We start from the raw sequence: 12,551 nt of genomic DNA, 5'->3' as shown, positions 1-12,551 counted from the left end.
TTTTTTTTTTTTTATCTACAATTACATGTATAATATCGTGTCCACATTAACTGGCAAGGTTATTATTGTAAAGTGTGAATAATTATGATTGGAGAAGAAAATAAAATAATGTATACACATTTAACTGACAAGATATAAATGTTGCAGGAAAATAATAAAATGTTGTAAAAAAGCAAGATTTTTAGTTTTGTATGATATAATTATTTTTGGTATAATTATATAGGAAAAAATAATAATAATGTGGGGGTACCCTACGGCTTTCCATACTATTGGAACTACCTTTTACTTTAATCTTTTAATTAAGAAAAAAAGTGGTAATTATTTATAAGTTATTAGTCTTTAATTTAAATACGATCCTTTTTACCACTTTTGCGTAGTAATCTAAACATGATAAGATTGCATCCATTAATGAAAACAGCCTTTGAAAACCGAAGCGTGAAAATTTGTCAACAAACCCACGTGGAATGAAACAAAAGAGCTAATTGGAAGTGATAAGCCTTTTCTTCGACATATACAAGGTAACAAACGTTGTTAGATTAGTTTATCTGTTATCGTTTAACCTTGAAATATGTTTCCCACTCAGCAGGCATGCTCATCGTAACTTGATACGTGACATTGTCTTGATCGCACTCATTATTTATTTCTTGTTTAGCCAGAAGGACTAATTATTTGAGGAATTATTGTTTGAACATATACATATATAATATATTTGCATATATTATAGACTACTCTTTTAAGCAATCGTTGATCATTGACATTGTGATCCGAAAAAATATCGACATCGAATCGAATAGTTTAAAGCACGAGCTGTTTAAAATGACTAATATTGTTTACTTAGGTTATTTCATTTTCCTTTTAATCTCATGGCTAGCGTCTTGTTGAAATTGTGTTCACATAATTAATAAATAACAATTATCTGTTGAAATCTATTACAGTATTTGTTCAACGGAATCGTGAAAATCTGTCAACAAACCCACGTGAAGTACAACAAAGAGCTATTCCTTTCCTTCGACATTTACAAGGTAACACACCCTAAATTTAAGTAACTCCTAAACTATATCTGCATTGCTTTCATAAAATTAATAGGAGTAACTTGAAATAAAAACCAAAGGCTGAGGTATGTAAATAAATTTGCTGTATAGAAGAAATTAACGAATTTTACTTTGTTTATGTGTACAACATAACAGAAAAATTTGGAATTATAGCACCAGGTCCAGTACAATCAGTACATTTAGCTACGTAGGTAGAATTAACTACGTAGCTTTATTTACCTACCTCGGGTAGCCTGGCACTATGTAAATATGTAGATATTTACAATTTTATTTTTGAAATATGCTTGAAATTTTATAAACACATTACCTGTTTATACTTTAAGATGACTGCAAAGAAACTAGATGACTTTATCCTACAAGAGGGATCAACAACAGCCTTACCTTTATCCCCAAGGAGGAAAAGGGAGGCCATTAAGATTGGTGAATATGTGGAAACTTCACCTTCTGCCGCTTCTGAATGACAGAAGGAAACAAAACCCACCACAACATATGAAGGTGAGTATACTTTAACTAATTTTATTATATTTTATAAAGAAAAATCGATTATAAGTATGAGTGTAAGAATTATGATACATACGGTTGATATTATATATGTATATATATAACAAATGTTCTTCCAAAAAATAATAATTTACATGTATTTGAAAGTATTTATGCAAATCAAGGACACTTCTTCTTTCATAATGTTTAAGGTATGACACAGTCATAACTGTTAAAGTTGGACTGACAGATGTGCAAGAAATCTTATTCTGCAAGATGATGGTCATGGTATGATTGTGCCCCAATGGACGGAAAGGGAAAGAAGGATCATTAAGATTGGTGAATTTGTGAAAATAACACACCTTGTCCCTTCTTATCAGAATGGCAGAAGAAGATATACCTAGAAACATTATTCTGAAGGTGGGTATATCTAAATCAGATTATGACATACTGATTATGATATGATATCTCATGAAGAAAAATCTATAAGTATGTGTTTAAGAATCATTATAGAAATATTCTGTTTTTTAAGAATTATTCTTCCTATGATGGCAAGTTGGCAAAAATAAATATTTTATTTGAAAGTGTATTTGATGATTTATTTCCTTTTTAAAGTTCTTTAAATTCTCCATATATCATAACTTTATATCAATCCATATCCTGTGTTCTTTATATACATTAAAGGGGGGGGTAATTTGAAATCCTTCATTTCCGTGATAAAGAGTCAGATGTATTGTAAAGTATCATGAGATGTTTTAACTTACTATATATTTACATTTTGTAGGAAAAATTACTGGAAGAGGCAGTAGTCTGGGCATGATGGACTTTTGTAGTACCTTTGGAGCCATCTTGAAATGCTTAATAAACTTTGAATTAATTCTTGTTTTAATTGCTACTAATAATGCAAAAAAATTGTACAAATCAGTGAAATAGTCAACAAACATATATTGTTAATGCATTTATAATTGCATAAGTACAAAAATGTGCATGTTAATATTTTCATAAATATGTCTTCCTTTGACATCAACTTGCAATTTTTTTTCATATTCTGTTCTCTCCTCAGTTAAATTTAAAGAAAGATGTTCTGCAATATGTTCATGCAAATCATATTTTTGCTGTCTTAGTACAATTGTGAAATCTACATATTTTATAATTTGAAATCTTGTCTTTTACAATGAGATGGAAGATTTCAGTTTCAACATTCAGTTTTTGAAATTTTTGTTTATCATATTTGTCCAAGTTGGACATAATTTACTGTTTATTGATTTCTACTACAGCACACATTTGAACGTAGTTTCCTTTACTTCGATTTTAGAAACATAGTGAAATTTTTCTGTTGGTTTGCTGTTATGTTTCCACATTTTTTTCATTTACTTCATGTATAATTAGAAACTTGTTATCACTCATAAGCATTCTGTACATATGTTAAACAAGTTGTGCAACATGTTGTTAATTGTAATATACAAAACCAACACAATAATACATGTAATAAATACATTATACCACAAGCTCTGCTTAACATTGTGCAGCTTTATCAGTTACAGTTATGATTTGTTACACCAGATTGTGTTTTGTATTTTCTGAATTATTAAGGACCTATACAATTTACCTTACCAACTGATAATTTTTCTTAATTAAGATTACAGTGTCATCAGAAATTCAAAATATTAGTAACTCATTGCAAGAGAGTTTGAAAAACATGTCCATTTACTTAAAAGAAAATATACAAATATTACCGAACAAAGTTGATTTCATTATTACTGTTTACTTGTTTCAAAACATGTACAAAAGTATTCATAGACAATAAAATTTAGCACACGTTCCTTCTTGTATTGGACCTCTCTATCCCACGGGAAAATGCAATTAAGTTCAAACTATGTTGCATATGTCTATAAATAAAAGATAGTCCCTTTTTTGTTCCATATCTGTGTATTCCTTGTTTATCAAACACGCGCTATACTCCTCATGATTTATACACAGTGTATTTTATTCTTTACCCACCTCTTTAACTGATAAATTCTTATAATTTCTTATCGCTCCTGTAAATTTGAAAAGTACATTGTACAATTTAAAATCTTATACAAGATGTGTTCGTGAAACACTGTGCCCCCGGCAGCAACAAAGTTCGAAAAAGCTATTCTTAGCATAAAGGTTACAGTCAAGGTCAAAAGGTCATTGACCTCGCTGTCGTTTGAAAGCACTTGATTAGTGAAGTAGGCATACCAAGTATAAAATCTCTATCACTTATGGTTCAAAAGTTATACCGAAAGTTCGAAAAATCTATTTTTAGCATGTAGGTCACAGTCAAGGTCAAAAGGTCATTGTCCTTAGTGTCAGTTGAAATTGCTTATTTAGTGGAGTAAGCATTTTAAATATAAAGTCTCGATCTGTTTAAAAGTTATGGTGAAAGTTAAAGTTGATAACAAATGAAATAAAAGTAGGTCAAACTCCAAGGTGAAGAGGTCAAATTTGGTGGTGGCCAAAGAAAGGTCATGTCACAAGTAACACACCTATGAATTATGAGAACCATAGCCCCAACCACTCAATAGTTATTGGTTAGGTTAAAGTTGTGGGACAAACAGAAAGACAGAAAGGACAAAAACAATATACCCCTGTTCTTTCGACCCGGGGCCATTAAAACAGTAACCCACGGGATATGATTACCTGTATATAGTATATATTGTTTGTGTCTTATTATACCATAATCTCAGTTTTGGACAAACTATTACGTTTAACGTGAACAACCTTCTTAAATTTGTTTTTAATCAATACATGTTGTTTCATTCTTACTATTTCAATTTACACAAAATGACCAGAAACAGTTGTGATATTTTATGTTTTCAATTGTCCATAAGTAATCATTTTACATACGGTAGATAATTCCTTCAGTTTACGATGTTACTTTCACTTATAAACTTTATTACTTGACTAAAACAAAATGTTTACAACTTTTATCATTGACTTCACGTTTTCTTATACCCCTCCAAAAAAGAGATAATTTATCCCTTATCTTCAATACTAAAATCCAACAACATGTTAATAGGCCCCTTTACTTCAATACCTTTATACTAGTGTCGTATTACATTTTTGCAACCATGCTTCCGCCTATCAGTACTTTCAGTACTTTGATTTTTTAATGAAATAATTATAAATTCTACAGACAAAACATAGGAAGAATGAATGATAGCAAATTATCAGATGACATAAGGGGAACTAAATTTTTTTATGAATGAAACTTTTAAAACGTTACTTGTAAGTTGTATATGTTATATCTGCGAATTCTACCTGGCTGCGCGCTTCCGAGGGGGGGGGGGGGCTGTCTTGAATATAGACTTGTAAATTACCATTATTTTGTAGAAAGAATTTAGCCTTATCATTTTCTTAACTTTAAAAAAAAGTGCCTTGTTATATAAATGTCAAGGTCATTTTATGTAGAATGTAAAACATTAAAGCGGAATTAACATTCATTTCAATAAGTGAGAAAGGTGGGGGCTAGGTTTCTTACAGTTTTCAAAAAAAAAAATGGGGGCGGGGTATAAGATGCACACACATGATATATGTTTCATACATTTTACTAGCTAAAAACACGACTCTGTGGAACCAGAGAAGGTTTTCTACAGGTCCATTCCCCATCACAGGGAAGACCTTACCTGCACAATGGCACCATATGTATTACCCGCGCAGCCTATTTATGAGAAAATGAAATGAATATTTTTTAGTGTTTAAGGAAACGTTGAACCTACGCTTGCGAAAGTTCTAAGACATTCAAAGATATTTAATTTCTTCTTTATCAAATCAAGAAACTGGTTATACGTTAAATCAGCAAATAGGGGCCTTTACTTATGCCACGAATATCACAGAAAAAGATAGAAAGAAAGACAAAGAAATTTAAAAAATCGACTTTTAATCCCCTTTTTCAGGACGACCGGAAGAATTGACGACGGACAAAATGTTGTTCGACACATCTTCAAGTCATGATCTATGATATCCGACACAGTAAACTTTCATATCTTAAGCTGTTCGGGAGAAATGGACCGGACAAAGGTCATTTCCAGAAGTTGGTCAATACGAAAATAGTAAGAATACTAGAAACTCTTGTTGCTACAGCAACAAAGAAGGTCTTCCGTTCTCCTCTATTTATCTGTAAGAAGGATATTTTCATAAAAGATATTTATGGGAGAGTAAGAAACTCAATTTATGCAGTTTTTCTCTCATAACCAGAAGTCGTCGTTTTTGTTTCCAATGGGACTGACATATTTCGAAACTACTAGTAAAAAGCTATTAAGGTAATACTAAGAAAGATTCCATAAAGAAAAGTTTAAAATTTTGATTTCTTTGATCACTTCCTGTGACAACCGGAAGTGACGGTGGATGATCTTAAACTCAAAGGATTTGTCTACTCATCAAGGTCTACCACCCCTAGTAGTTTGCTTTCTCAATCTCTTACCGTTAACGAGATGTTGTAATGATAACTTCTGATTTTGAGGACAGGAATTTTCGCGACAGGAAGTGAATTTTACTGAGAAATTAGACATTACTGTAGACATTTGCAGTCTGAATAACATATCCAAAAATCATTACAAATACTTTAACTATAAAAAGTATTTATGGGAAAGAAAAATATTCAAATAATGTAGTTTTTCTCTTTTAACCGAAAGTTGTTGATTTTGTTTCCGGTGATACTATCATATTTCAAACCTACAAATAAGATGCTATAATGTGATGCAAAAAATTTCTATAAGAAAAGTTGAATTTTTCGATTTCTTTGATCACTTCCTGTGACAACCGGAAGTGACGGCGGACAATGTTATCCCAACTGGTTTTGCCTACTCATCAAGGTCTACCACTTGAAATAGTTTGGTGTCTTAATCTCTTATTGTTTACGAGATCTAGCTATGATAACTTCTCAATTTGAGGACAGAAAATCACGCAACCGGAAGTGAATTTAACAAAGATATTTGACCTTCCTGTAGATATTTGCAGTCTGAATTACATATCCAAAAATTGTAACAAATATGTCATGTGTAAGAATTATTTAGGAGAAAGAAAAATACTAAAATAATGCAGTTTTTGTCTTAAAACCGGAAGTTGACGTTTTTATTTCCGGTTGGACTGATATATTTTAAAAATACAAATAAGATAGTATAACGTCATGCCCAAAAAGTTTAATAAAAGAATATTTGAAAATTTTGATTTTCTAGAACACTTCCTGTGACGACCGGAAGTGACGGCGGACAATCTTATCAAAACTGAATTTGCCTACTCATCAAGATCTACCATTTGTATAAGTTTGGTGTCTTAATCTTTTTCCGTTTACGAGATCTAGCTATGATAAGTTCTCATTTTGAGGAAAGGAAATCACGCGACCGGAAGTGAATTTTACAAAGATATTTGACGTTACTGTAGACATTTGCAGTCTGAATAACATGTCCAAAAATCATTACAAATACTTTATCTATGAAAAATATTTTTGGGAAAGAAAAATACTGAAAATATGCAGTTTTTCTCTTATAACCGGAAGTTGTCGTTTTTGTTTCCGGTGGGACTGATATATTTCAAAACTACAAATAAGATGCTAGAATATGAGGCAAAAAAAATTTCATAAAAGAAAAGTTGAAATTTTCCATTTCTTTGATCACTTCCTGTGACGACCGGAAGTGACGACGGACGATCTTAACCCGATTGGTTTTGCCTACTTATCAAGATCTATTACTCATATAAGTTTGGTGTCTTCATCTCTTACCGTTTCTGAGATATGACTCGGACAAAACTTTTTTCGAAAAAACCGGAAATCGGACATATCTGACGACCGGAAGTGAATTTTGAAAAATTGAAAACTGCATTTGAAAGATATTTTGACTGTCTATCATCTCTGAAAATTTCACCTGAATCCGTCCAGTCATCTCTGAGAAATCGTCAAAAACAAAAGGGGGAAAAAAAAAAAAAATAATAATAATAATAATAAAAAGAAACAGTAGAATCACTATAAGGTCTTCCGTCTGAAACGGAAGACCTTAATTAATATTAAATGCTGCAAAAATGAATTTTTGCTACATGTTACCAAAGATTTGCTTGTCAACGTAATGAAGAATTCAGTTATTTTATAAATTCTTTCTAAATATTTCCAATCTCTTTAAGAGATCTAGGTCATATATATTCATATAATAATTTAGGAATATGTTTCTCTTTAATTTCTTTAGGTGTGGAATAGGGAATTAGCAACTATGGCAAGAAACTGGGCAAGTAAATGCATCAAGGGCCATAATCCAAACAGAAGGTCTAGCCGGTTTTCCAGCGTCGGCGAAAACATTTTCTGGAGCTCCAGTAAGTGAAAACGCATTTTTCTGAGACACATGTACATATCGTGTATCACTTAATAATTCAATTTTCTGATATAAAGTTTAAGGACAAGACGATAATTTCCTAAATGATATATATTTTTTTCGAGATTTTGTCATTGAAGTAATGCTACTTTTACAAGTATTGAGGTACCTTACTAGTCATTTGTGCTAGACACCAGAGGATGGTTGCCTATATAATCCTTTTGGGAGAAAAAACTTCAATTGCCAAAATCAAAATTTTTAGCATTGTAAATTTTTAAAGACAATTAGAAACCAGTTTAGAAATCACAGGGTAATTATGATTTTAAATAGTTTTCATATATAACAAAGATATACAAAATAGATTTCTGAGGAAGGTATTGCCTCACATTAAAGAATTTTTATACATGTACATAAAATTCTGAGTTTCGAAAACCTCAAACTGACTTTGTATATTGAAATTTAATAATCTAGTTCAAATACTAGTATCTGAATTTTCAAATGTCATTTTTTTTAGGTTGTTGGCATAAATATTCAAAATACAAATTTTCAAAAAACAAGTTAGGAGTTTTAAACTTATGAGTTTTAACGATCTACTTACTCGAAGTTCAGTACAATTTTACTTCTTTTGCTATTTTAAAATTAACTTCAAACTTCTAAATTTCCACTTTCAAAGAGTACTTGAAGTAAAATTCTAAAAACTCAAAAAGTAAAAAGTGATTTGATTCTTTGAAAGTTGAGTGTGTGAGTCAAGAAAGTAAATCTAGTACTCCAAAGTGTATGTTGTATGGAGAAAAATGTAGATATCCACTATACATATTTATAAAATATTAAAAATGGTTAATGGTCAATGGTTTCAAAAGATTTTTTAGTTGGCGTAAGTCAATCATGAAAGAAACCCTAAGAAATCATTTTTTAATAAAGAAAATATTATATAAAAAACGTATTACCAATGTTATGTTTTGAAAAATTCAATCTCTACAATTTCCTTTAGGCTTCAAAAAGAATGAATATAAATATTAAATTCAATTATTAAATTGTATAATTTCTACATGAACTAGTGCTAATTGTAACGGGGACCGTTACAGATGTTCCCCAAACGCTCCCCAACTCCCTTTTGGTGCCATATTCCCTATAAGCTTCATTAAATAAGACAAACTCTATGCATTTGAGACTTGAACAACGTTTACCCAGAAGTGTATCAATTTCATTCAAAGAACTTTATTCGGTAATAACCAATATTTGCCCCCCAAATCAAACTTTGATGGAGATATATTTAATTAAGTTCTTAAACAGGGGAGTATATATTGACTTCAAAGCACTGAATATTTTCATAAGTAATGACGCCATTTATACGTAATGACATCACAAACATGACCTAAATTTCATTTTTTTATGAATTTTACAGAAAAATGTACATATTTCGTCGATATTGAGTAAAAGTCAATGAGCGCATGTGTGTTCAGGATCAATATTTTGATATAATGTGTAGAATAATAATATCAATGAAATATGTCAATATTGTTCCTGAACAAACTTGCGCTCTATAAATTTTAAAGCTAAAATTGTTGAAATTTTGTCCATTTTGTCCTCTTTCTGAAAAAGGATATAAAATCGGACTAGTTTGTGACGTCATAAAAACAAAAATTGTGAATACACTGCTTTGACACTATAATATTTTCTGTTAATTGATATTTCTCATACAATTTTATTGAATTCAGCCATTTCAGGAAGTTTTCAAAATTTGACTTTTATGGGGGCAAATATATGTAATATATCGCGTATAGTTCTTTTAGAATTGCACGCGTGCGCATGTGAATGCACGTGGTAAAGACCATATAATCTTGTCTTCACAATCTATAGATTTTAATATACTAAATATCAAAGTATTTAATCCAAAAGTATGAAAAAATACGCTAATTCAAGTGTATTTTTGATTTTACTCATTTCACGTGCACGCACGTGCTCACATGAGCATGGTGACCATACTTTCTTGTAGAAATCCATTACATCTATCTATGTTCTAAATCCCACCCCGTTTGGTTGAAAACCAAGGGAGTTATAGCTGTTCAAAGTTTCAGCCAATCAGATTGCAGCGCACGTACATGCATGTGTATGCATGTGCACGGTGACCATATCTTCTTGTAGGAGTCTATTATATCTATCCATGTTCCAAATACCATCCTGTTTGGTTGAAAACCAAGAGAGTTATAGCTATTTAAAGCATAAGCCAATCAGATTGCAGCGCACGTGCATGCACACATTTTCATGATAATTGCTATATATATATTATTGTAGGACATCCTAATACATGCCTATGTTTAAAATTTCAAAGGATTTCGTCAAAAAACAAGAAAGATATTGAGACTTTAGTTTCAGCCAATCAGAGCGAAGCGCACGTGCATGCGCGTGAGATCTTGCTTTTTTGACCATGTCATCTTGTCTATGCTTCTAATATATACTTCTAATATGAGTTTTAAAGCATATCATCAATAATTTAAATAGTTACGTCTGTATCAATTATATTGGACATTTCTCGTGTTGCACGTGCGAGCTCTTGCAAGCACACGTGCATGCACATGCTTTCATGATATTTCTTTTATTATGGGCTGTAGATCTCCCTAATGTATGACTATGTTCAAAATTTCAAATGATTTTATCAAAAAACAAGAAAGATATTGAGATTTTAGTTTCAGCCAATCAGAGCGAAGCGCACGTGCTTGCACGTGCGATCTTGCTATTTTGACCATGTCACCTGTGCATACTACTCATATATCCTTACATTATGAGTTTCAAAACATTTCGTCTAAAAATAGAAAAGTTACGGTTATATCCATTATATATTGGTCATTTCAAGTTTTGCACGTGCGCGCTCTTGCAAGAACGTGCGGGCAAAATGACCTTGATTCCGCAAATGTACATAACATGCCTACTTACCCTAAAAAGGTTTCACCTAAGTCGAATGTGTAATTTACAAGATCACTCGCGTACAAAATTTTCCCAGGAAGAAAAATAATAATAATAAGAAGAAGAAGAAGAAGAAGAAGAAGAAGAAACAGAGTAAAAACAGTATTCATGCTTAAAAGTCAAAAAAACAATTTAAAAAAATAGGAGCAGAGCAAACACGGACCTCCAAAACATCAGAGGTAGATCAGGTGCCATGGAGAAGTAAGCATCCCCTGACGACCGGTCACACCGCAGTGTGCTCCTTGTCATGATTTAATTGGAAATAACAGAAAAATCCATCCTCAGTTCAATGTGTACATAATGGACCAACAATTAGTATGAAAAATGCCAGTCAGCATTTGACTAAAGGATAAATTGTAGTTGCTGACAAGGTCATTTCATCCACCGTAGAACTTACGACATGAAGACTTTAAACGAGACTGCTGATATTCTTGTTTCATCAACATGTCTGTTTTTACATCGTTTTAGCTTGTTTTTGCATATCGAATCAGCTGAGAGATATTCATTCTGCATGTAGGTGATGAAGGTATATTGCGCATAAGTAAGGGACGTTGACGATTGAAATGTCAAAGTCATCACATTTCTCATCAGAACTTGATTGCTAGATTACCTTTAAACGTCTTTTTCAAGTAAAATATCCAAATATGAAACAGATGTGTCAAACTCTTTGGTCCCTTTTATTTCAAGCTCACCAGGATATATCGTACGGACATAAGAATGGAAATAACCATTGTTAACTGACAATACGTCGTCGATATATTTAGATGACAAGTTGAAGGGGCCACAGAAAGTGTTTCTTTTCACGTACAAGATTTTGGACAAATTCTGCTTTATATGAATACAAAAATAGGTCTGCTAATAACAGTGCGCAATTGGAAGCCATGGGAATTCCAATAGATTGTTGGGAGACCTGGTCTCCAGAAACCACATAGATATTGTCTATCAGAAAAACAAGCATATTTTTGATATTTCAGAGTACTTGTATGTATAATCAGAATGTTTTTTAACAAAATGTTTTTAATGACATAAGACAAAATAAGTAAATTTACGAGTTCCATTTTCATTTAAAAAACCGATTTCATTGATAAAAAAAATCCTAGACTTTAATTTATCGTGGGGAAGAGTTGTGTATAAAGTTGAAAAGTCGTAAGCTGTTGATTTTGGTAATAATCTTGTGATTTCACATTTTTCCAGAAGTTCCTTGGAATTTTTAAGTATCCACATCTGAATTACACTACTTCTAGGATATATTGTTGCACAGTACCCGTGAAGTTTCTCCTTCAATACTGTTAATATCTAAGTGAGGAGTAAAGAAAGAGGCTTGGTTGAACACTTTCTTGAACCGGTTATGTATCTTTCTTTGTAAGGATTGCATGTTAATTTTGGTTTACCTATAGATTCTAGAACTCCTGGAGCTGCCGTAAATGCCTGGTACTCGGAAAGACAATATTATAACTACGCCTCAAACAGTTGTTCCAGAACATGTGGACATTACACACAGGTAAGTTGGTAAAAATATACAAGAAATTGTTTTATATACTGTGTTTAACCTGTATCTATGACAAAATAAAATCGATGAATTATTAATTAAATGTTTACAAACTGTCAGCTTCAAATCAGTAAAAAAAAAAAAAAACTTAAAGCCCTTGGTTTTAGAAGTAATATACTGGGTTGGATCGAAGACTATCTTACTGAAAGACAACAAAGAGTGAATTTAGAAGGCTTTTCATCA

General features: G+C 31.7%; 1 long non-coding RNA gene across 1 annotated transcript; it reads left to right on the top strand.

Annotated features, from left to right (window-relative positions):
- The first annotated feature begins 289 nt into the window (after positions 1-289).
- On the top strand, positions 290-3,447 carry LOC134256939 (uncharacterized). The gene is made up of 5 exons (XR_009989823.1): positions 290-518; positions 936-1,022; positions 1,376-1,547; positions 1,745-1,952; positions 2,317-3,447. It is a non-coding gene; the product is annotated as an uncharacterized LOC134256939 (long non-coding RNA).
- The last annotated feature ends 9,104 nt before the right edge of the window (positions 3,448-12,551 follow it).

This window comes from Saccostrea cucullata, unplaced genomic scaffold, assembly GCF_032062105.1.
Source record: "Saccostrea cucullata isolate Sc308-1 unplaced genomic scaffold, CSIRO_AGI_Scuc_v1 ctg16283, whole genome shotgun sequence".
NCBI lineage: Eukaryota > Metazoa > Mollusca > Bivalvia > Ostreida > Ostreidae > Saccostrea > Saccostrea cuccullata.
This window is presented reverse-complemented; position numbering and strand designations above follow the sequence as displayed.